At 41.1% G+C, this 24,439-nt stretch overlaps 1 protein-coding gene across 1 annotated transcript in view; it reads left to right on the top strand.

Moving 5' to 3' along the window:
* fryl (furry homolog, like) overlaps window positions 1-24,439 on the top strand; it is a gene marked incomplete at its 5' end in the record, with an annotated part of 218,864 nt that overhangs the window by 158,643 nt on the left and 35,782 nt on the right.

Raw genomic sequence — 24,439 nt, forward strand, 5'->3', positions numbered from 1 at the left:
ACCTGGCACCTGCTCACAGTGCCAAAACCACTGGTAAATGGTTTACTGACCATGGTATTACTGTGCTCAATTGGCCTGCCAACTCTCCTGACCTGAACCCCACAGAGAACCTGTGGGATATTGTGAAGAGAAAGTTGAGAGACGCAAGACCCAACACTCTGGATGAGCTTAAGGCCGCTATCGAAGCATCCTGGGCCTCCATAACACCTCAGCAGTGCCACAGGCTGATTGCCTCCATGCCACGCCGCATTGAAGCAGTCATTCATGCAAAAGGATTCCCGACCAAGTATTGAGTGCATAACTGAACATGATTATTTGAAGGTTGGCGTTTTTTGTATTAAAAACACTTGTCTTTCATTGGTGAGATGAAATATGCTAATTTTTTGGGACAAGCATTTGGGGTTTTCATGAGCTGTATGCCATAATCATCAGTATTAAAACAATTAAAGACCTGAAATATTTCAGTTGGTGTGCAATGAATCTGAAATATATGAAAGTTTCATTTTTATCATTACATTATGGAAAATAATGACCTTTATCACAATATGCTAATTTTTTTAGAAGGACCTGTATGTTTCACATGTATGGAAGCAAATGTGTCTCTGTTTTCAAATTAAAATGGATTAATAGAAATGCTTTCATTTTCAAAATAAAGCTGCATGTTTTGACTCATAACTAAAATTAAAAATAAATCATCCAAACTGCATTTTCATTTTCTTCTCTAAGACTGCTCTATTTGTAAAATAATGAAACTGATAAATAAAATAACGTTTAACATTTAATTTTCAAAATATATCTCTGTGTAAAAAGTGTCCAGTTCATTTTGAAACGTCAAATTTGAAAATTAAAATTAATTAGGAGAAATGATTTTTCATTTCAAAGTCAATGCTGCATTTTTTGACTCATGAAATTGCTAACAGATCATCCAAACTGTTTTCATTTTCGTCTTCTAGACTGCTCATTGTGTGACACAACTACACAGAAAACTAAGAGGAAACTGCGTTTTCATTTTCACGCCCCTGCAAGTGTTCCATAAATCAATTAGAATTTGCAATTTCAATTTCTCTGCTGCCTCACACCGCGAGTAGGACCTGGATGCAGCAAACAGTACGGAGGCGGCAGAGGAAGAGTTGCCTCTGACGTCACTCTCCTGCGCCACTTGGAATTACATTTTCTAATTGATTTATGGAACATTTTTTGTGAGGGCAGCACGTGAAAATGAAAAAGCAGTTTCCTCTTAGTTTTCTCTGTAGATGTGTCACACAATGAGCAGTGTTGAGACGAAAATAAAAACAGTTTGGATGATCTATTAGCAATTTTATTTATGAGTCAAAAACATGCAGCTTTGACTTTGAAATGAAAAATCATTTCTGCTAATTAGTTTTAATTTTCAAATTTGACATTTCAAAATGAATTTTGGACACTTAACAGAGATATATTTTGAAAATGAAATGTTAAACATTTGAAAACAGTTTTGTTCTGGTCTCTCATTTTGGCATGTCTTCTTATCACAGAGAAGAACCAGAGAGAGGCTGATGAATGTCCTGTCTTTATGTGGGCCAGAGTCCGGCATTCCCAAAAACCCATCTGTAAGACTTCCCTCCTACTCTAAATCCTCAGACAAGGTCTCTGTGAATTTGTTGTTGCAAGTAGCCTCTGATGTTGTGATGCTTTGGATCACATTTTATTTTGCATGTGTTCACCGGATGTACAACATTTCCATTCGAGCATGTGAAAACAGAAGCCCATCTGTCTTCCAGGTGGTTTTCTCATCCAACGAGGATCTGGACTCTGCAGACCAGCAGACCAGCCTCATACCAACTGTGGAGGAGGTGGTCAGGGAAGAGGAAGTGCAAGGAGAGGACACGGGCAGCGAGCAGCAGTTTGGCGTCTTCAAAGACTTTGACTTCTTGGATGTGGAGCTGGAGGATGCCGAGGTGAGATTTTACATTATTTACAAGCTAAAAAAATTGTAAACAAAAAGTAACATTTAGATTACCGTATTTTCCACCGTACCTGTCACTCCGCCCTATAAATCGCATCAGTTCAAATATGTCTAATAAAGTGGGAAAATCCATAAATACGTCTCTTCACCGTATACGTCGCATCTATTATGCGTCACCACTGACGCGTCGCGTTTGTTACACGTCACCGCTGACAACCCGGAAATATGGGCTGATGTTGTGCCAAAAATCAATAGGCTGCCGAATGGTGGCCACGGGTGCATGCACGGGAGGACTTTCACAAGAATTTACCAAGATTAACACTTAAAAACAATTGTTTGTTTGCTTGCCTTTATAGTAAAGGTGTGTCTCGGTTGAACTTTTACTTAATAAATGCAGTTCAATGGTCAAATTAACTGCATTTTGCCCGGGCGGTGCAGCGAAATGAAGCTGATTTGACTCCTGGCGAGCTGGACAAAGGCAGCAGGCTATGGCAAGCCGATTGTGTCATTAAAATAGCCACTTTTACCTATTACATGATACACTGCCTGGCCAAAAATAAGTCTCCACCAAAAAAAAGTCACACACTAATATTTTATTGGACCGCCTTTAGCTTTGATCACATCATGCATTCACTGTGGCATTGTTTCATTAAGCTTCTGTAATGTCACAAGATCTATTTCCATCCAGTGTTGCATTAATTTTTCACCTAGATCTTGCATTGATTTGATGACTAGGCACTAATTTGATGACTAGGCACTAGGCATGATGGGTGCATCACTTCACCTGCATCTCTTCTTACCCTGATGCACCCATCACTCTGGAATGGAGTAAATCTGGACTCATCAGATCACATGACCTTCTTCCATTGCTCCAGAGTCCAATCTTTATGCTCCCTAGCAAATTGAAGCCTTATTTTCTGGTTAGTCTTACTGATTAGTGGTTTTCATAAGGCTACACAGCTGTTCAGTCCCAATCCCTTGAGTTCCCTTCACATTGTGCATGTGGAAATGCTCTTACTTTCACTATTAAACACAGCCCTGAGTGCTACTGTTGTTTTTCTTGGATTTGATTTCACCAAACGTCTAAATGATCACCGATCACGATCATTCAGGATTTTTTTCCAGCCACATTTCTTCCTTGAAGACCATGGGTCCCCACTATCCTTCCAGTTTTTAATAATGCGTTGGACAGTTCTTAACCCAATTTTTGTAGTTTATGCAATCTCCTTAGATGTTTTCTCTGCTTGATGCAGCCAATGATTTGACCCTTCTCAAACAGAGAAGTGGATCTTTTCCATGACCACGTGATGTGTCTTTAGACATGGTTGTTTAAGAAATGAGAAGCAACTCATTGCACCAGTTGAGGTTAAATAACTTGTTGCAGCTGGAAGATAATTGCCCATGAAGTAATTATCCAATAGGAGGCTCGTACCTACAGTGAGGAAAATAAGTATTTGAACACCCTGCGACTTTGCAAGTTCTCTCACTTAGAAATCATGGAGGGGTCTGAAATTTTCATCTTAGGTGCATGTCCACTGTGAGAGACATAATCTAAAAAAAAAAAATCTGGAAAACACAATGTAAGATTTTTGAAATAATTTATTTGTGCGTTACTGCTGCAAATAAGTATTTGAACACCTGCCAGTCAGCAACAATTCAGGCCCTCAAAGACCTGTTAGTCCTCCTCTAAAAAGTCCACCTCCATGTCCACCTCCACTCCACTTATTTTTCTAAATTAGAAGCACCTGTTTGAGGTGGTTAGCTGCATAAAGACACCTGTCCACCCCACACAATCAGTAAGACTCCAACTACTAACATGGCTAAGACCAAAGAGCTGTCCAAAGACACCAGAGACAAAATTGTAGACCTCCACAAGGCTGGAAAGGGCTACGGGGCAATTGCCAAGCAGCTTGTTGAAAAAAAGATCAACTGTTGGAGCAATTATGGAAGAAGTTAAACATGACTGTCACTCTCCCTCGGACTGGGGCTTCAAGCAAGATCTCACCTCGTGGTGTATCAATGATACTAAGAAAGGTGAGGAATCAGTCCAGAACTACACGGGAGGAGCTGGTCCATGACCTGAAGAGAGCTGGCACCACTGGTTCCAAGGTTACTGTGGGTAATAAACTAAGACGTCATAGTTTAAAATCATGCATGGCACGAAGGTTCCCCTGCTTAAATCAGCACACGTCCAGGCCCGTCTTAAGTTTGTCCATGACCATTTGGATGATCCAGAAGAGTCATGGGAGAAAGTTATGTGGTCAGACGAGACCAAAATAGAACTTTTTGGTCTTAATTCCACTCACCGTGTTTGGAGGACGAAGAATGATGAGTACCATCCCAAAAAACACCATCCCTACTGTGAAGCATGGGGGTGGAAGCATCATGCTTTGGGGGTGTTTTTCTGCACTTAGTAGGAGAGGATGACCGGGGCCATGTGTTGAGAGATTTTGGGGAACAACCTCCTTCCCTCAGTGAGAGCATTGAAGATGGGTCGTGGCTGGGTCTTCCAACAAGACAATAACACGAAGCACACAGCCAGGAGAACCAAGGAGTGGCTCTGTAAGAAGCATATCAAGGTTCTGGAGTGGCCTAGCCAGTCTCCAGACCTAAACCCTATAGAAAATCTTTGGAGGGAGCTCAAACTCTGTTTCTCAGTGACAGCCCAGAAACCTGGCTGATATGTGTGGAGGAATGGAACAAAATCTCTGCTGCAGACCTGCTGAAACACTACAGGAAACCTTTGACCTCTGTAACTGCAAACAAAGATACTGTACAAATGTTAACATTGATTTTCACAGGTGTTCAAATACTTATTTGCAGCAGTAACACACAAATAAATTATTTTTAAAAACTTACATTGTTATTTCCAGATTGTTTTTTTAGATTATGTCTCTCACAGTGGACATGCACCTAAGATGGAAATTTCAGACCCCTCCATGATTTCTAAGTGGGAGAACTTGCAAAGTCGCAGGGTGTTCAAATACTTATTTTCCTCACTGTATTTGCTTAGTTAAATCCAGGTGGCAACTTTTTTTGGGGGCCAGGCAGTGTACAACGGCATGTCATACTACTCGACTGTAGGGATGCACCTATCCACTTTTTTTTTTTTTTTTTTTTTTTTGCTTCCTATCCGATACCTAAATCTAAAAAAAGAAATAAAAATTGACCGTTGCCGATCCAGTTCCGATATCATGATCATCATTGATTTTATATGAGGCTGTAAAAAATCTCCTCTCAAGTACAATTTGTACAAATATATGCATGCATGTCCAAAAAGGCAACTTGAGGTAAGTTTTATTAATGTTGGATAAGTTTTAAAGTTAGAATTAAATTCTGCTAACACAAAGCATTTTTCTTTTTATTTCTAGTTTTAAAGTGGATATTAAAGTGATTAATTTAAGTGACTGTTTAAAGTTATTTTATATATTTTTTTAACTAAGGGGCAGATATAAGAATTATTTTTCTTCTTTCTGCACTCTTTTCATTCAATGTTTTCTTTTTGATGATTTCTTTATTTTGTTTCTTTTAAATGAATGAATAAATGAATTAAATAAAATAAAATGTTAAATGGCTTCAAACACCTGGCATATACCAACAGGCATAATCCTGTTATTAGTATTTTACATCACTTTATAATGTAGCTATTTTTGTTTTTAATATAATTTTCAAATCATATGTTTTTTTTTATGATTGTTTACTGTTGCACTGATAAATGTCTCCTGGAAGGTAAACTATATCTTTGCTGCAAGTATCAAGCTGAGAAATCCTTAGTTTTCTACAACTGATAGTGCTTGGTCATGAATCATGATGAAGTTTAGCAACTTCTCTGTAAACATTTGAGCTCCGTGGCTTCAGCGATGTCTTCTTGTTCAATCCAAAGCAGGCAGCCTGATTTGGGGCAGCCACGCTCAGTCTGTCCCTCCTCAGAGATGGGCAGACTGAGCGGGGCAGATTGGACGCGGCTGGCCGGGGTCGAGTCACCTGTTGTGGGTTGAGCAAAGAGCAGCGCCCCGCTTAAGCCACGGAGCTCGAATGTCCTTCGTAAAACTAATTTTACCGCGGTTTAATGTGGCGCTATGGCTCTGCAGACATTGCACGTTGCTGTCTTGTTTTGTGGTGTTTATAGTGTAAAATACTTCCACACAGCGGACATGTTTAGATGAAAAGTTTGTTAGCTGTTAGACACAGTGCTGCTAACTCAGTCCTCACGTTGTAGCTGGCTGCAAATTATGAAATGGATTTCCTGAATGTGAGGCGGGTCTTATTACTCTGGGTCCATGAGACACGCCGCCATTCAGGAAATCCATTCCATAGTTTGAAGCCAACTTGTATCATGGATCGGAAATATCGGCAGGTGGATCGGAAAAATCCAATACATAAATTATGCTGGTATCGGACGCCGATACCAGTACTGGATCGGATCGGCCCCATCCCTACTCGACTGCCATCTAGCGGCTGAAAAGGGTAGTGTTCAATATTCTCAGTCAGAATTAATGAAAACAGTCATATCTCAACCAAAATTTGGCTTATAAATATGGGAAAAATACATAAATATGTCGCTTCGACGTATAAGTCACAGGGCATGTAAATTATGCAAAAAAACTGCGACTTATAGGGCAAAAAATACGGTAATTGTCTTTATATAAATATCAGTTTTCTGGTTTTATGTCATGCTGGGAGGACATTTTTTTCTTTCAACAAGGCTCAGTCACCCTTCATCCCTTTAATCATTAGTTGTGTGACAGATTAACATGATCTGGTTTGTCCAACACTAGCACATACATACTTTTGTTTTATAACTCTTTAAGTCAACTAACAGTTATTCTTTCTCCTCTTTTGCTACAAGGAGTTGCAGGTATGTTTATGGGTCCAAAAGTTACTTAAAAACATAAGTTTGTTAAATCTTCATCCAGCTGTCTCCTGGTGTTGTCTTCAAATAAAGTGTTTTATAACATTGTGATTTAAACTTTCACTCCTGTGATTGTGAGCACTTTTGAAGATCCTAAAGTTTGCATGATCCTCCAATGTGGAGAGCAAGCCTGATCTTTTGTTGTACTTGTCATTTTGTCTTTTATTTAAAGTTTTAGCATTTGAACATGTTGAGTTTGCCTTGTGCTTTTTTATTTTTAGCTCCTCCAATTATGCACATTGTTTTTCACTGCTGTTTGCTTGGCTGTCCTGCAGGGGGAGAGCATGGACAACTTCAACTGGGGTGTGCGACGTCGCTCCCTGGAGAGTATGGACAAAGGGGGCACACCGTCTTTGCAGGAGTGCCAGTACACAGGCAGCAGCACGCCGAGCCTTAACCTCACCAATCATGAGGACACAGACGAGTCGTCTGAGGAGGAGGTACTGAGTGCTAGCCAGATTCTCACCCGCTCCAGCCTTGTAAGTTTTACTCCAGTCAGACCCCCCCCCACACACACACACATACACACACACACACAAACACACAAAGACATCCACCCAACCTGCTGTGGCCTTCACACAACGCACTGGCATGGTGTGTGTGTGTGTGCACGCGCATACTGAGCTGGATCAGCTGTCTGCTTTGCTGGTGGTAGTTACCTCTTTCAAATCCCAGCACAGTCCCTCCTCGTCTGACTGACAAATGTCATCGTGCAAATAGTGTACAGTCAGAATATATTTCTAAATATGTAGATGATGTAAAGTGAGTACAGTTGTAGGAAATTTAATGGAAGAAATGTTGTAATTCAGATTCTTTTAGTTGATTTCAAGTGTAGAAAATGTCTTCTTTCCAGTCCAGCATGTTTTTTTCTAATATTTCATCAACTTGTTTTTAACTCCTATCTATTAATACACTAACATAGATGCTTTACTTTAATCGTAAGGGTCTCTTTGTCTCTTTTTTCTCACTTCTTAATTTTGGTAGTGCATGGTGAGAGAATGAGCTTTTGTCTTAATTGGACCCATGCTCCCCAAGTGTTTGCAGTTATCCAGTGTTATCCTCTGAAAACGAGTATGCAAAGTATGCATTTCATGTGATTGACAAAATAATCAAACCTTTGAATAAAATGCAATTTGGAAAATATAAATAAAGGCATGACAGTATTGTTAACTTTAAGCTGTTTTAAGATGCTGAATTAAGATAATTAATTCATTTAATTAAGAAGTAATTTAAAACTAAAATAACTAAACATTTGCTTTTCATGTGTTTGTTCAGATCTTGTTAATAGACTTGTTAAAGCAGTTTGTTGGTGTCCCTCATGAACATTTGAGGGGATAAAGGAATTCAAGCCTCGTTCAGTCCTTGGTTTGCAAGTATCAGGGCATAACTAAAATTATCTGCTACTAACCCGTGTTCAAATCTTACCTTTAATATAGAAAAACACACATCAAATTAAAATGTGTCCTTATTTATTAAACTGAAATGAAACCAACAAGAAAAGCTGTGTTTAAAAACTAAGTCCACACTTGCTTCTTTCATAGGATTTAGGAGGTTCAGTATCAGCCACGTGCACTGATCAAATGTATGGACTGATAATCATCGGTGTGATCACGTCTGGAAAATGCAACAGTTTTTTTTAAGAACAGTGTGTTAACACAATGCCAAGGAGGAAAACCATCAGCGATGATCTTAGAGAAGCAACTGTTGCCGCCCATCAATCTGGGAATAGTTGGTCATTTTCAAACAATTTAGTAACTCATTCTACAAAATAAAGATTTTTCACAAGTGGAGAACATTTAAAACAGCTGCCAGTCTTTGAGTGGATGTCTCAGAAAATTCACCAAAATGTTAGGACTCTGAGAAACTGAGAATGCTCCATGTCAGACTCTACAGGCCTCAGTTAGCAGGTTAAAGGTTAAAGTTCAGGACAGTCAGGGAATGTATTTGTGTACCGTGTGATATTTCATTACATAATAATCCTTAGAATGATTCATTTCATTTTAGGTTGTTGTGAACTGAGCGTTATGTCAGTGTGATGGATGCGTGAGAGAAGTGTCTGTAGCGTTTTAGCTAGCTCGCCTGTATTGCTCGCCACTAGTTTAGTGCTACGTCAGTGTTGGCACTTGTCAATGGGCGGGCGGGGGATTTTGGTATGCAGGGTGCTGGGTTCTGTTGACAGGTGGGGCGCCCTCCTTGGATAATGGTAGAGGAAACGCTGGTCTGACAGCTAAAGCTTGGACCTATGGTCCAGTCAAAATTTAGACCTTAACCTGATTGGAATGCTCCATTGGAACCTTAATTTAATTCAGTTTATTTATATAGCATCAAGTCACGACAGAAGTCATCTCAGGGCACTGAACAGAAACATTCATATGTAAAAATAATAATTTTACACTATTTATTTGAGGAGCAGATTGCTTTGAATTTAACTCCGTCACAAAACTCATCTTGAGCAAGCATGAAGGCGACAGTGGAAAGGAAAAACTCCTTCTTGAGGATGAAACCTTTAGCAGAACCTGGCTTCGACTGGCTGGGTTTGGTAGGAACAGGAAGGAGGAACAGATGCACAATGGCAGGTTGAGACTCACATGTTAGGATAGAAATATTATAAAATGAAAACTATTCAATTTTAACGATTCATTTAAGGAAATGAGGTCAGTTTGTCCTCCAGTAGTCTAAACCTATAGCAGCATAACAAGCCAACACTAACTATAGGATTTATCAAAAAGGAAAGTCTTAACCCCAGTCTTAAAACTGGACAATGTGTCAGACTCGCAGACATAAACTGGAAGTTGGTTCCACAAGAGAGGAGCCTGATAACTAAAAGATCTTCCTCACATTGTGCTTTTGGAAACTCTAGGAACCATGAGTAAACCTGCAGTTTGAAAGCGAAGTGCTCTCTTCGGAAAATATGGAACAATAAGATCTTGAATATAAGATGGAGCCAGGTTGTTGAGAGCTTTGTAGGTTCGAAGTAAGATTTTGAATTCAATTCTGGATTTGACAGGGAAAGAAGCTAAAACTGGAGCAATATGATCTCTCCTACTAACTCATGTTAAGATTCTGGCAGCAGCATTTTGGATCAACTGAAGACGTTTTAAAGACCTATTTGGACACCCAGATAATAAACCATTGCAATAGTCCAGTCTAGATGTGACAAATGCATGAACCAGTTTTTCTGCATCATTTTTAGATAAGATGTTTCTAATTTTAGCAATATTATACCGAATTCTGTGTATTTCTTAAGAGAACTGTGCAGAAATAATTGTAAACATCAATGAACTGAAGCTACGTTGGAAAAATAGAAGTGGACCGAAGTTCTTACATAACCATGTGAGAAAAAATATACAGAAAATCACCACTGATAGTTGTTAATGCTGAAGATTCTACAAGCTCTCGAATCATGGGTTGGGTTTAGTATTTCACACACAGTTTTACCATTTTGACTTGATGACATATCTGTTGTGTAATTTTCTACACTTACCGGTGCATTGACCAGCTCATTTTATTATGTTCTGAAACATAAAAGCCTAGAACTGAAAGAGGGTGGAGTTTCCTTTCCCCACCACTGCAGGTGTGCCTACTTTACTTGGTGAAAAAATAATCAGGACTGTGTTTAAATGTGCACTGTGAGAAATCTGAGCAGCTGTCCTGCATTTTGTTTTTCCAGCTGAACAGCGACTCTGCCACAGACGACACGACGCCCAACCATTTGGACTCTTTGCAGCAGTCTCAAGAATCGTCCTGCAGCGTCACGACTGAAGATGCAACCGTCTTGCCCACGCTGCCTTCACTTGCCTCCCTCCCCCGACTGGATAGCCCCAGTTTGGAGATGGCCCACTCAGACAGCACCAGCAGCCAGCTGCCTGAGGTGCGATCAATCGGGAGAAGCAATAAGCTGTGGTGCTCGGGTGCTTTTTAACTTGCATTTCTTTTTCTGTTCAGCTTTTATTTGCTTCTGCTCTACTTCTTGGCTTGTTGTTTTTAGACCTGATGAGCTACATGTAGGGAGTTTTGGATGGGTAGAAGTGTTAGTTTTGTAACTGTCTGCCTGCAACATCAGGTTGACATTTTTAGCGTCTGAAACCGTCTCTTCTACCTGTTTCTCAGTTACTTTGCTTTTTGGTGTGGGCGTTGGCTGTTTAGCTCTTGTGCCTTTATTTGTGGTGGGGCTTGATTTGATTTGGGACAAGATGAAAATAAAAGCTCACCTCAGGTCAGCTGTTACTGCTCATCCCCAATAACTCAGCAATTGACTGTCCAACTAAATCTTCCATAAAATAAAATAAAACATTGTGAAAGGGACACCAGCATCATCTTCAGCAGACGCATGTGTGAGTATGAGTCCTTTTCACGCGGTGTTGAATTTAAAGTACACTTTAATTGAAATCATTGGTGCTCCAGACAATTAAACGCCTTTCATTTTCTACCATATTAACATGCCAAAGCTTGTCGTATACTTTTAACTTACTGACATTTGTCACCAATACTAACAGAGGTGAGTATATGATTTTCACACTTGTTTGCATGATCAGCAGGAGATGCCAGTGTTTGTTTATTTATTTTTTTAAATACAATGTTTATGTTAGTGTGTAAAGAGCATGTGTACACATGTTTTTAAGCAGTTTCTACACACACACACACACACACACACACATTGCTAAATGCAACTCCAGGAACTCGTATCTTCCAGTGTTCTCAATATCAATTCAAGGACTTGCCCCTGTTCCACCTGCAGCTCTTAGTATAATGTGCTTTAGATAAAACCATCAATACTCTTACTCATTCTCTTCACGACAACAGTGACTGTTTCTAAAAGCTTTCCGTAATATAGATGCTGTCTCTGGGATTTACTGGCTGCCTGCCACAAGCTTTTGTGACGCACTACACTTAAACAACCAGAAGAAAACCTGTTTTCTTTATTGGAATGTCTTGTGCCATCCCAAGTGTGTCCCTCCTTCATGTGGGGACTGTGTAGTTATGTTACAAAGCAAACTCGACATGTCTGAGTTACTATGACGGTTTAGCTCTAAATGATAAACTCACTTGAGGCGTGCTTACACATTATTTATGTTGCCAATCCAGTCTATTATTTAAGTGCAGCTAAGTACTGACTGTTGTAAATCAAGTCATTTGACAAATGTAACGTGCATCACAGCAGACAAAGCACATTTAGTGGCTGCCCTTTTGTCTCATTCAGTCATCCAACCAAATGATAATGTTAGTTTACATCAAGGTCTGTTTTGTTGTGTGTAGTTTTAGTGGTGAAATATTATTGGCTTAATAAATTCTTCTCAAGACATGTTAGCTCAAAGTGACAGCCAAAGCAGTTTCACATAATCTAATCACGCAGTATAATATAGCTGTTGTAAAAGATAAGATGAGAAAAGATGGACCTTTATTGATCCCGCAGGAAATTGTTCATTAGTATGTAACCCCAGAAAAAGGGGAGTACCATTAAGACCTTCCAAACAGGTCAAAAACAAAGTAGAACCTATAAAGGTAGCAAGTTATTTAAGTTATAATGAAACTTTATAGGCATACCATTAATTTCATTAATAAAACTATAACTATGTCACCAGAAAAACTAAGTGTTAACAATGAAAAGACCACACTTTACAGCAAAGTGTCACTTTGAACCAATACAAAACTGGTTTCTTGGAAAGTAAAAAGGAAGAAGAATTCCCTAAATAAATTAAGAATATTAAATAACAATAAAAAAAGAAGGCTTCTTTGCTGCTCACCAAGCATCATCTCAGATAATCCTTAATCATATTTATATTTACACAGAGTTCCACAACATATAATGGTATACAGTGAACCCTCGTTTTTCACAGGGGTTACGTTCCAAAAAGAAGCCGTGATAGGCGAAATCCGTGAAGTAGTAACCTTTATTTTTTTTACAATTATTATACAATGAAATACTCCATAATACATTCAAACCAAAGAACAAAACCTTTTTACAAGCCCAAGCATTTGTTTAACAAATAAAAGTACTGTATAAACGTTTTTTACAAATAACTACTGTACTGGAGAGACTGTTTAGCCAATCAGAATGCAGAACACAATGCACGATGCAAATCCGTGAAGCAGCGAGACCGTGAAAGGTGAACCGTGTTATAGCGAGGGTTCACTTTATTTTGTGATTTAAGATAAATGTTTATGTTTAACATTGCCACTAATCTTTCACAATTATTAAGCTTAAATGTTGTGATAAAACTAGAATTTTCAAAGTTCTATTTCGTATAGGCTTCACCCTTTAAGGCTGTCGCTGGTGGGTTTATCCCATCATGCAAAGCATCGCACTGAAAAAATTTAGTCCACGCCCACCTGTTGTGTGGGCCCCACCCGATCCGTATAAATTACGTTAAGAGTGGGTAATCGGCTCCAATTTTTTCTTCAGCAAGCTAATAGCACTGTCAGAAGAACCAAGAAGGAAAGTTGTCCAGCTTGACCGGCACAATCTTTTTTAAGGCTGCCTGGCGTCCCGCCACGCCAACCTCCTGTCGTCACGGTGAGTTCTTCCTCCCCGAGGAGAAGCAGATGAGCAGCCTTGTTTCAAGGTAAATGCCGAGGAATATTTTTTCATTGGCGGGTCGCTACCCGCTGGATGACGCCATCGACCCTTTTTTTCTTTTTAACGCTGACTCTCGGAGCGAATCGGATGGTTCCTCGGGGACAGGCGACGTCAGCAGCAGGAGAGCGTAGTATCTGAACGAGGGGGGCTGAGAGGATGCGCCCCCCCCCCCCCCCCCCCCGGGCTTTTTCGCATCGGCAACCACACCGCTCCCAGCTGTCGGTGCCCTCCTCTCGGAGCTGCCCGGCATAATCCAGGAGGCGGCTGACATGAAGGGACTTTTTTCCGTCCCTCTTCTCCCCCCGCCCAGATCGGATGATCTAGCGGGAAGGTTTTTTGGCTCCACCCCGGCACACCGTCCTGATCCCATCTGGCCTCGTTTCTCAGCAGTGACGTCCTACTGGGCCAAGGCTACAGCCGGACCTGGTAGACTGAGAGTGCCGGTTTCCACATTTGTGCCCATCACCAGAATGGAAGGGTTTTTACTGAGCGGAATTTCCCTCTGTGCCCCCCTGGAGCCAAGCCTGGCGGAGGCTCTCGGAGCAAGATGTCCAAGTTGGACCAGTGTCCTGCGCCTCCAGGGAAGCATGACCAGACGGTGACATCGCTCTCCAACTGAGTTAACCAGTATGCGTTCCAGGCGGCCACAGCGAACAATAACGTTGCGCCGCTGACGTACAGCCTCTCAGAGGCTGGAGGGAACAGACCTGCCTCAGAAGACGAAGAGCTCCCTCTGCAAGGCATCTGACGTCACCCTCAACCTGTGTGTGCCTCGTCTGCTGTCTGCCTGTCTCGCATCGCAGCCTGGATGACAATGGTTCAGAGGTCCACCTGGCTTCGTCACTCCCCCTCCGTCGGAGAAGCTGCAGATGGACTCTCTGGAGGGTCCCATCACGACGGACGCGCTGTTTAGAGCCAATTTCAAGGCCATGCTCGAGAAATCGAAGAAGTCGGAGGTGGTGTCAGAGACTGCACCATCTGATCAAGCCGCATCCATGCGCACACATCCTCCGCAACCTGTATCACGCACACTTTCTCCACAGTGAGTTTTAACACTGGTTCTGCAAGCCCTGATCAAAGCTACACTCGAGCCACTAGATCAGGTTCCGATTAAATTCTTGTCTTTTAAAACAGCCCTGCTGTTGGCTTTAGCATCCGCTAAGAGGGTGAGTGATTTATCTGCCCTCTCTGTCATGTCTCAAAATTCAGGCTGATGGCAGCTCAGCTGATCTGAGGCCTAACCCAACGTTTATGCCTAAAAACATCACAAGCTCATTTAAATCAAGTTATATCGTTGGAGGGATTTTTTCCCTCCTCCCCATAAATCAGAAGAAGAAGTATAATTCCATCTTCTCTGCCCTGTGCATGCGTTGACGTGTTGCGTAACACGCACGGCGGCACTGCGTCTGACAACATTTGTTTGTGCACTATAGAGATGCATCTGCAGGTCACCTGTTATCCATCCCAGCACCTGTCACACTGGCTGTGTGAGGCCATTTCTGAAGCCTACAGAGCATCAGATTTAGAGCCTTCTGACATCCTCAGGGCACATTCGACCAGAGGTATCGCATCTTCAACTGCTTTGCATAATGGTATAACAATGCAGGATATTTACACTGCAGCCGCGTGGTCAACACCCTGTTCATTTATTCGCTTTTATTTACTTGACGAATGAATGAATATTGTTGTTTCATGGAATCTCGTTTAAACTCACATTTGACTGCATGCATTTACAGTGTGAGATGTTATCAGTCACAGGTTATGACTGTTGTTCTTGTTCTATGGTCACTACTCAGTTCATGACTGTTGTCATCAATCAGTTTATTTGATTAATAATCAGTTCACTTATTATTAATCTGTTCATATTGAAGAGCTGTGGATCTGCTCTGTTCACGGCCTTTGTCAGCTTCTCCTCTTTCCCGTTGAAAACCATTCCGGGGTGTTCATGCACTCGGAATACGTAAACCACGCAGTGCGCGTCTGTGCATGGTGCGCATAATTACGCAACGCGTATTTACGCACATGGAGAGCTGAGTGACGAGATGTTTTTTGGGCAAGCGGACTCTTCTTATGGTGTTCGAATGGACCCAGTGAGGCGGAGACTACATCATGCTTCGCCCTTAACCCACCAGCGACAGCTCTTAAAGGGCGAAGCCTATACGAAATAGAACGTTGGTTACGTACTGTAACCCCAGATTCTATGAGTATAGGCGTAGCCCTTTAAGCGTCGGGCCTCACTGGCTCCTAAATGGCTGAAGAAAAAGCTATTTGGGAGCCGATTACCCACTCTTAACGTAATTTATACGGACAGGGTGGGGCCCACACAACAGGTGGGTGTGGACTAAATTTTTTCAGTGCGATGCTTTGCATGACGGGATAAACCCACCAGCCTTAAAGGGCTACGCCTATACTCATAGAATCTGGGGTTACAGTACATAACCAATGTTTTTTTTCTTTTGTTCAACAAAGCCTGAAATAAAACTCCTGAAATTGATTAAAAAAAAACAGGTGTTTTAGTTTGAAAATAGAACGCTACATAGATAATCTATATATAATTTAATGTAAACACAGTAGCCCAGTTGTCGACCATGTTTGCATGTAAGTTGTATTCAGTGATGTTCTATACAAACAACCATTTGGATCTCATTAATTGTGTTTATCAAGTAATACAAACGCTGCAAAAATCTATTAGTGGTTGTAAAGCCATAAAATCACATTTTATGGTGTGAATTTTTATTTTTTTTGTAAAATCACCTGTTAAGCTGCATCTGAGTTCCCCCCTACCCCTCTGGCTTTGTGTTGCAGGATGTTGTTAGCATGACAGCAGCAGATGAGTTAAGCAGCAGCGTGAGTGAGGACACAGGGTTTTGCAGCGCCCCCCCTCTGCCCTCTGATGCACCAGAGCTGTGTGACCTCCCAGACTCACAGGACCCCCAATACACTCAGAATTCCCAAGAGACTCGAGACCCTCCAGAGGATCTGGATCCAGCTCCTCCTCCCCCGCCAGCTATTGACACCCCACCAGGGTCTTTTTGTGAAGAGGACTCCCAATTGATGCTGTCCCAGTGCATGTCCATCCTAGCAGATCCCAAGCCTGATCCTGATCCTGATCCTGATCCAGACGGCACCTGTTGTTCTATGTGGGAGGAAGATGTGACCCAGACCCTGAAGGAGCTGGATGAACGCTGTGAGGAAGAGGAGGCTGACTTCTCTGGCATGTCTAGGTAGGCTAATTACTGTTTATCTGGAATAAATACAACACAAAATAAAAATAAATTGGATGTGCTCAAATTTATTTATTTTATTTATTATTTATTAATTTATTAACCTTTATTTAACCAGGCAAATCCCATTGAGATAACAGATCTCTTTTGCAAGGGAGGCCTGGGCCCGAAGGCAGCCTAACATTCATGTTTTTGGTCTGTGGGAGGAAACCGGAGTACCCGGAGAAAACCCACGCAAGCACGAGAAGAACATGCAAACTGCACACAGAAAGAACCCAGGACCTTCTTGCTGTGAGGCAACTGTGCTAACCACTGAGCCATTGTGCTGCCAAATGTAATGCTGAATCATTTATTAGTAATGTGTAAAAATAATTTTTTGTAATACCAAGTCTTACCTTAAATGTGACTTGGTCTAATTTTTGGTTTAGTTTTAATTTTTTTCCCTGAGTAAACAGTAAAAAATTGATAACATATGTTAAAGACAAGGGTTGGCTACGGGCCACCGGTCACCCAGAGGCCCCCTCTCGAACCCTGGACCCGCCTCCAGCCCACGTCTCTCCCCCTGCTCGAATCTCCCTCAGAAGTGGCAACTCATACTAACAATAAATCAAGGAAACATGAATTCAGTTTTATCAATTGTATTAAAATCAAGGCAGGAAAAGGTTACAGTTTACAGCGCTGGTCTCTCCGGTTTGTGACGCGTTCACAAACCTGGAAGAGCCCCGATGTCCCGTGTCATTACTCCTTGACAGATATTGAATCCCAGGGAGTCTCTTTTTACAGTTGTTGGCCCAGTTTAACCCAGTCAGAACCGGGTTATAATTTCATTACAATCCCGTCTCTGAGAAGATCAAAAACCCCAGGACCAGTCAGATAAATGTCTATCACATATTAGAGCTACTGCATCAAAGAACTAAACTGTCTTGTATTGAGAAGGAATTCTTTAAACAGATTTTCATTCAACCTTTATTTATACAGGTTAGTCTCATTGAGCCCCGAGGACTCATTTACAAGAGAGACCTGTTTTAACAAAGAGTGATGACAACAGTAGAAAATCATAAAAAGCATATACCCTGTAAATTGAAAATTAAATGGAATAAAATAATATTTTAAAAACTAAACTTAAACAGCTAGATAATAAAGCGATGTAGAAAACTAAAACTAGGAACAGGTCTGCATTGGCTTTGGCCAGGAATTTAGTACAAACTGGATTCCAAAAAAAGTTGGGACACTAAACAAATTGTGAATTAAAACTGAATGCAATGATGTGGAGGTGCCAACATCTAATATTTTATTCAGAATAGAACACAAATCACAGATCAAAAGTTTAAACTGAGAGAATGTATCATTTTAAGGGAAAAATCTGTTTCCAAATTTCATGGTGTCAACAAATCCCCAAAAAGTTGGGACAAGTCCATTTTTACCACTGTGTGGCATCCACCCCTTCTTCTTACAACACTCAACAGACGTCTGGGGATAAAAGAGACCAGTTTCACAAGTTTAGAAATAGGAAAGCTCTCCCATTCATGTCTATTACAGGCCTCTAACTGTTCAATCGTCTTGGGCCTTCTTTGTCGCACCTTCCTCTTTATGATGCACCAAATGTTCTCTATAGGTGAAAGATCTGGACTGCAGGCTGGACATTTCAGTACCCGGATCCTTCTCCTACGTAGCCATGATGTTGTGATTGCTGCAGAATGTGGTCTGGCATTATCGTGTTGAAAAATGCAGGGTCTTCCCTGAAAGAGATGACGTCTAGATGGGAGCATATGTTGTTCTAGAACCTGAACATAGTTCTCTGCATTAATGGTGCCTTTCCAGACATGCAAGCTGCCCATGCCACAAGCGCTCATGCAACCCCATACCATCAGTGATGCAGGCTTCGGAACGGAGCATTGATAACAACTTGGGCTATCCTTGTCCTCTCTGGTCCGGATGACATGGCGTCCCAGAGTTCCATAAAGAACTTAAAATCGTGACTCATCTGACCACAGAACAGTCTTCCATTTTGCCACACTCCATTTTAAATGACCCCTGGCCCAGTGCAAACGTCTGAGCTTGTGGAGCTTGCTTAGAAATGGCTTCCTCTTTGCACTGTAGAGTTTCAGCTGGCAACGGTGGATGGCACGGTGGATTGTGTTCACTGACAATGCTTTCTGGAAGTATTCCTGAGCCCATTCTGTTATTTCCTTGACAGTGGCATTCCTGTTTGAGGTGCAGTGAAGTTTAAGGGCCCGGAGATCACGAGCATCCAGTAGAGTTTTACGGCCTTGACCCTTACGCACAGCGATTGTTCCAGATTCTCTGAATCTTTTGATGATGTTATGCATGGTTGATGATGATAACTTAAAAGTCTTTGCTATTTTACGCTGGGTAACACCATTCTGGTATTGCTGCACGATCTTTCTGTGCAAGTGGAATTGGTGATCCTCTTACCATCTTGGCTTCTGAGAGACACTGACACTCTGAGAAGCTCTTTTTATACCCAATCATGTTGTCAATTGACCTAATTAGTGTTAATTGGTCTTCCAGCTGTTCGTTATATGCTCTATTTCCTTTTTCCAGCCACTTATTGCTACTTGTCCCAACTTTTTTGGGATTTGTTGACACTGAAATTTTGAATCAACATATTTTTCCTTTAAAATGTTACATTTACTCAGATTAAACTTTTGATCTGTCATCTGTTATATTACGAATAAAATATTGACATTTGCCATCTCCACATCATTGCATTCAGTTTTTATTCACAATTTGTTTAGCTGCACTTATGCAGTGACATGTAGGAGGAGATGTATGAAGGCAACAGACTGAGAAGTGATTTTAAGATGAAAATGTACCAGTCAGAGAGTCTGCAATGTGTCCAGTAACCAGTGAATATAGGGTGCAATGGTGCGTATGGTAGTTACAGCCAGTTATGAATCTTAACACACTGTGATAGACAGCGTCCAACATCTGCAAGGTGCTTGTAGGAGCGCTCATGTAAATAATGTCTCCATAGTCAATGGAGGGAAGGAAAGTCGCAACAAGGTGTTTCCTAGTGTTCAGTTAGATAGGATCTGTTTCTGAAAAAGAAACCCAATTTAACTTTCAGTTTCCTCACCAAGTTTACCACGTGGATCTTAAAAGAGAGATGCGAATTGACCAAACTACCCAAGTATTTATAAACATTGATAAACTCAATAGGAACACCATTTGAGGATAAAATCGAAGGAAGAACTGCTGGATTCAACTTCCTATTTGAAAACAACATCTCTTTGATTTTGTTATTATTGTTAAACCAGATCTTTAAGCCAACATCTGAAAATGTTTGTCCATTAAATATGTATATCTGTCTAAAGAACAGCATGCATTAGCAGTAGCAGAATCAATCTTTTAGGGTCAAACCTATCTGTTTTGCTGCTGCATTTGTTGTTTTGTTCTTTTATTAATTTATTTATATTTCAAAAGACATTCCAGATGTCTTGTAGTTTGTTTAGGTGCAACTATGCACTTTATACTTGTTCAGTCATAAACTTTTAAGTTTTACCAGATAACTGAGGCTTGAAGTTTCTTAAGTTGTCATTTCTAACCCGGGCCCGAAGCCTGACCTGACCCGAATTTGGGCTGGGCTGGACCATAATAATGTGCTGGATGGGTGGGCCGGGTCGGTGCCTGGCTTTTGATTGCATCAGTGGACGTGTGCGGCTGGCGATCCAATTATATGGCAACATGGCTTTGCCAAACTATCACCAGCTGCACGCGGCCATTTGACCACGAGCGGACCGGCCTTGAAAGAGGTACCAGTAAAATAAAGTTCAGTTAAGCTTCAGATGGACGACTGCCAGGAAGCGATCCATCGCCCAAATGGATGTTCAGCCGCTGCACTCAGCGGACGTGTGCGGCCGACTACCTAAACAGGTGAGATCCCAAAGCAGACATGTCAGAGTAGGATCTGTGTCTGAATAATGCAGAATGTAGGGATTTAATGCACTTTGACAGCCATGAAAGGACAAATACCCCTTCAGCTCTGATATTCTGCCCCCTTTGATTAGGGCTGGGTACCTTTGTAAAAAAAAATCGGTATCGGTACCGGTGTCTGTACCTTCACTTTGGGGTCGGTTCCTGGATGGTTCTTTATCCGGTACCAATTTTGTAATTAATTTTCTTACAAGAATAAAGTTATGTTGCACATTACAGTACAAATCTTGAGTTTTATTTTTTAAATTAGGTATTTTTCTATTCCAAACAGTTTTCTTACATAAAAATAAATAATTTTCAGGTCAGAAGACCAGTTTCAAACCAGTGACACGTCAGTGTCTAATGCTCACAGCTACACACTGAGGACCTTTTCACTTAACAGTTTTTCTTCAGAAAAATCAACATGTCTGCTTTCTCTGGACACAAACAAGCCCACTCCTGGCTGATGGTGTCTCCAGCAGTGGGAAATGTTCACTCTGAGGGTGTGGATGATGCTTGTTGCACACACAGATCCCTGGTTGCCAAGTTTGATAGCACTGACATATTGTCCCTCACATTCCACCAGCAGGTCACTGGATTCACTGAGGTTAGGGTTGATACAGACTTCTGCACCTCTGTGTCTCTTCCTGAATCTTCTCTGTGGTTTTCTGGGGTTTAGGGCTCTTATCATCTCCCTAATTGACATGAAAACACAAAACATCAACAATAACATGGTTGTGTTATTATTGCTCAAAAAACATTATCTAGGCTGAGAGATAAAAGCTTAACTGGTCATCAATATCGCTTACAGCTTTCTTACCTCCACTATGCAGCCTCCACTGTAGTTAAAAGCAGCAAACTTTAACAACAAAGTTTGTGACTGTCCTGTGGCCCCCATCTCACTTTTCTTTTGTCTGTCCTCCTCATATCAGGACTAGAACCTCCTGTGAGGAGAACATAAACAGTGAGCATGAGGTGAACTGTTTAACCAGCTGACATGACGGATGAGCACAAGCTTTATCTGTTACTGTAAATCTTTAGTTGGTTAGTTAGTTAGCTTCTGAGTTTAGCTAGCTACATATATAAAATACAGCTACACACTAATATCTTTAAGTTAGCGTGACATGGATCCTAGTTTAACTCTCAGCGATGCACTTGTTAAGCTGCAGTAACGTTAACAAACGTAAACTTACCGGCTGAAACACAGACACAGCTCCGTCCTCGGAGTTCTTTGATGAAGAGGAGTCCGGTCGTGGAGAAAATGAATCAGGCCCTTCTTTGCTCTCTAACACTCACAGGCTGACTTTAATGCTGAGAGAGGAGGGGGGAGACTGCGGTCCCCCTTGAAGATAAACACGGAGCAACTTTCCATTAGTAAATTGAAGCCGTTCGACACCACACATGCTGCACACGTGAACCCCGTCTGTGGGCGTAACCAGCACTATAGACATACAAGCTGTAGGGCAGCTCTATACAGCTCTGGATGTAAACAGGTATTCTGTTATGTCTGGTGTTTTACCTGCCGGCATGCTGAAACCACATGACACGTTACAGCCAATACCGAAACTTGACACCGAAAGGAAAGTGACGTTTAGTCCATACACCGACCAGTGCAGTTCGGTCGGTGCCATAAAATAACCTCGGTTCAGTACTCAGCCCTACCTTTGATTCAGCCGTGCATCCGTCGACCGTTAACAATTATATAAGCAGTCAAAGCTTTATTAAAAATGTCGGGGGGGGGGGGGGGTCTGACCTACTGTTAATCCGTTGGGTCTGGTGGGGTTCGGAAATAATGGCTACAGGTTGGGGCCGGGTAGGGGTCGATTTTTTTGGGCCCAAATGCAACTCTACTTGAGACGTAGCTCTGTAACCTTGGAGGGAACTTGCTCGGATGTTTAATCCTACAAAGATTAACATCTGTCCTGAATATGAATGTAACCCATTCTGATTGATGTGACAACTGTGTCTCTAAGATTATTCCCAATGTCTTATCTGATGGGAGTTTTGTTCACCAACAAAAGCCTGAAAACTGTCAGAACATTGGATTTTATAGAAGTGCTCACACTTGCTGAGGTTCAGTTAATCAAGTAGATTTGATCATTAGCATTTGACTGCTAATTGTCCTCTTAATTAAAACAGTAAGTGTGGATTAAGTTTGCTACAGTGAGGAAAATAAGTATTTGAACACCCTGCGACTTTGCAAGTTCTCCCACTTAGAAATCATGGAGGGGTCTGAAATTTTCATCTTAGATGCATGTCCACTATCGCTTCTAGTTCTTTTTTTGACACAATTACTAATGAAAAATCAACCACTTCACTTAATAACCAAACTTGTACAAATCAAATCCCTCGTACAAGTCAATCCTCAGTTAATCACACCTTCTCTTTTTCTCCATTCTCAGTCAGTGAGGTAAATAAACTGTTAAAAGGTCTAGATCCTAAAAAATCTGCAGGACCAGATGAACTTCCACCTTATTTCTTAATGCTGGTCGCTCATATCATCACAGTCCCTGTGACCTACATCTTTAATCTCTCCATAAGCCAAAACTCCATTCCAGACGCTTGGAAAACAGCCTTTGTTCTTCCTTTGCTGAATGGAGGTGACCCCACCTCACTAAACAACTATCGGCCAATCTCTAAACTCTGCATTTTAGCCAAGGTTCTAGAAAAACTGATAAACTCTCAAATCAGAAATTACCTGGACTCATTTAACATCTTACCTCTCCATCAATCTGGTTTCAGGAAACAACACAGCACAATGACTGCTTCACTGAAGGTTCTTAATGACGTTGCTGAAGCACTGCATGCAAAGGATTATTGTGCTGCACTTTTCTTAGACCTGTCTAAAGCTTTTGACACTGTGGATCATAACATCTTGTGTCATAAGCTCTCAGAAATTGGTTTCTCAGATCACACCATCGGTTGGTTCTCTTACTATCTCTCAGATTGGAGGCAATGTGTTCAACATTATGGTACTTCCTCCAGTTATTTAACAGTCAACAATGGTGTACCACAAGTCTTAGGACCCACCCTCTTTACAATCTACATAGGTAATGTAGGTCAGAGCATTCCTGATGCATCCATACATTTCTATGCTGATGACACAGTTGTTTATTGTCAAGCTAAAACAGTTGCTAAGGCTTTCCAGCTTTTGCAATCTGCGTTTGACATCATCCAGTCTGATTTGTTCCTCCTCAAACTTGTCTTAAATGCCGACAAAACCAAAGGGATGTTTTTTTCAAACAGGAAGTCGGTCCCAGCAGTTCTTCCTACGATTTTATCCTTAATTGGTGTCCCTATTGAGTTTGCTGATTCCTATAAATATTTGGGTATCTTGGTCGACTCGCATCTCTCTTTTAAGCTTCACGTGGAAAACCTAGTAAAGAAACTGAAAGTTAAACTGGGTTTCTTTTTCAGGAATATATCCTGTCCAACTCTGAATGCTAGGAAACACCTTGTAACTGCGACTTTCCTTCCCTCCATTGATTACAGTGACATTATTTAAATGAATGCTCCTAAAAGAACCCTGCAGATGTTGGATGCTGTCTATCACGGTGCACTAAGATTCATAACTGGCTGTGATTATCGTACCCATCACTGCACTCTGTATTCACTGGTTAACTGGACATCATTAACTTTACGAAGACTCTCTCACTGGTACATTTTAATTGTTAAATCACATCTTGGTCTGCTGCCTTCTTACATATATGTATGTGTGTATATATATATATATATATATATATATATATATGTATGTATGTGTATATGTATGTGTATATATATGTGTATGTGTATATATATATATATATGTGTATAGATGTATGTGTATATATATTTATATATAT

This window comes from Nematolebias whitei, chromosome 3 (assembly GCF_014905685.2).
Source record: "Nematolebias whitei isolate Nwh7 chromosome 3, NemWhi1, whole genome shotgun sequence".
Lineage (NCBI taxonomy): Eukaryota > Metazoa > Chordata > Actinopteri > Cyprinodontiformes > Rivulidae > Nematolebias > Nematolebias whitei.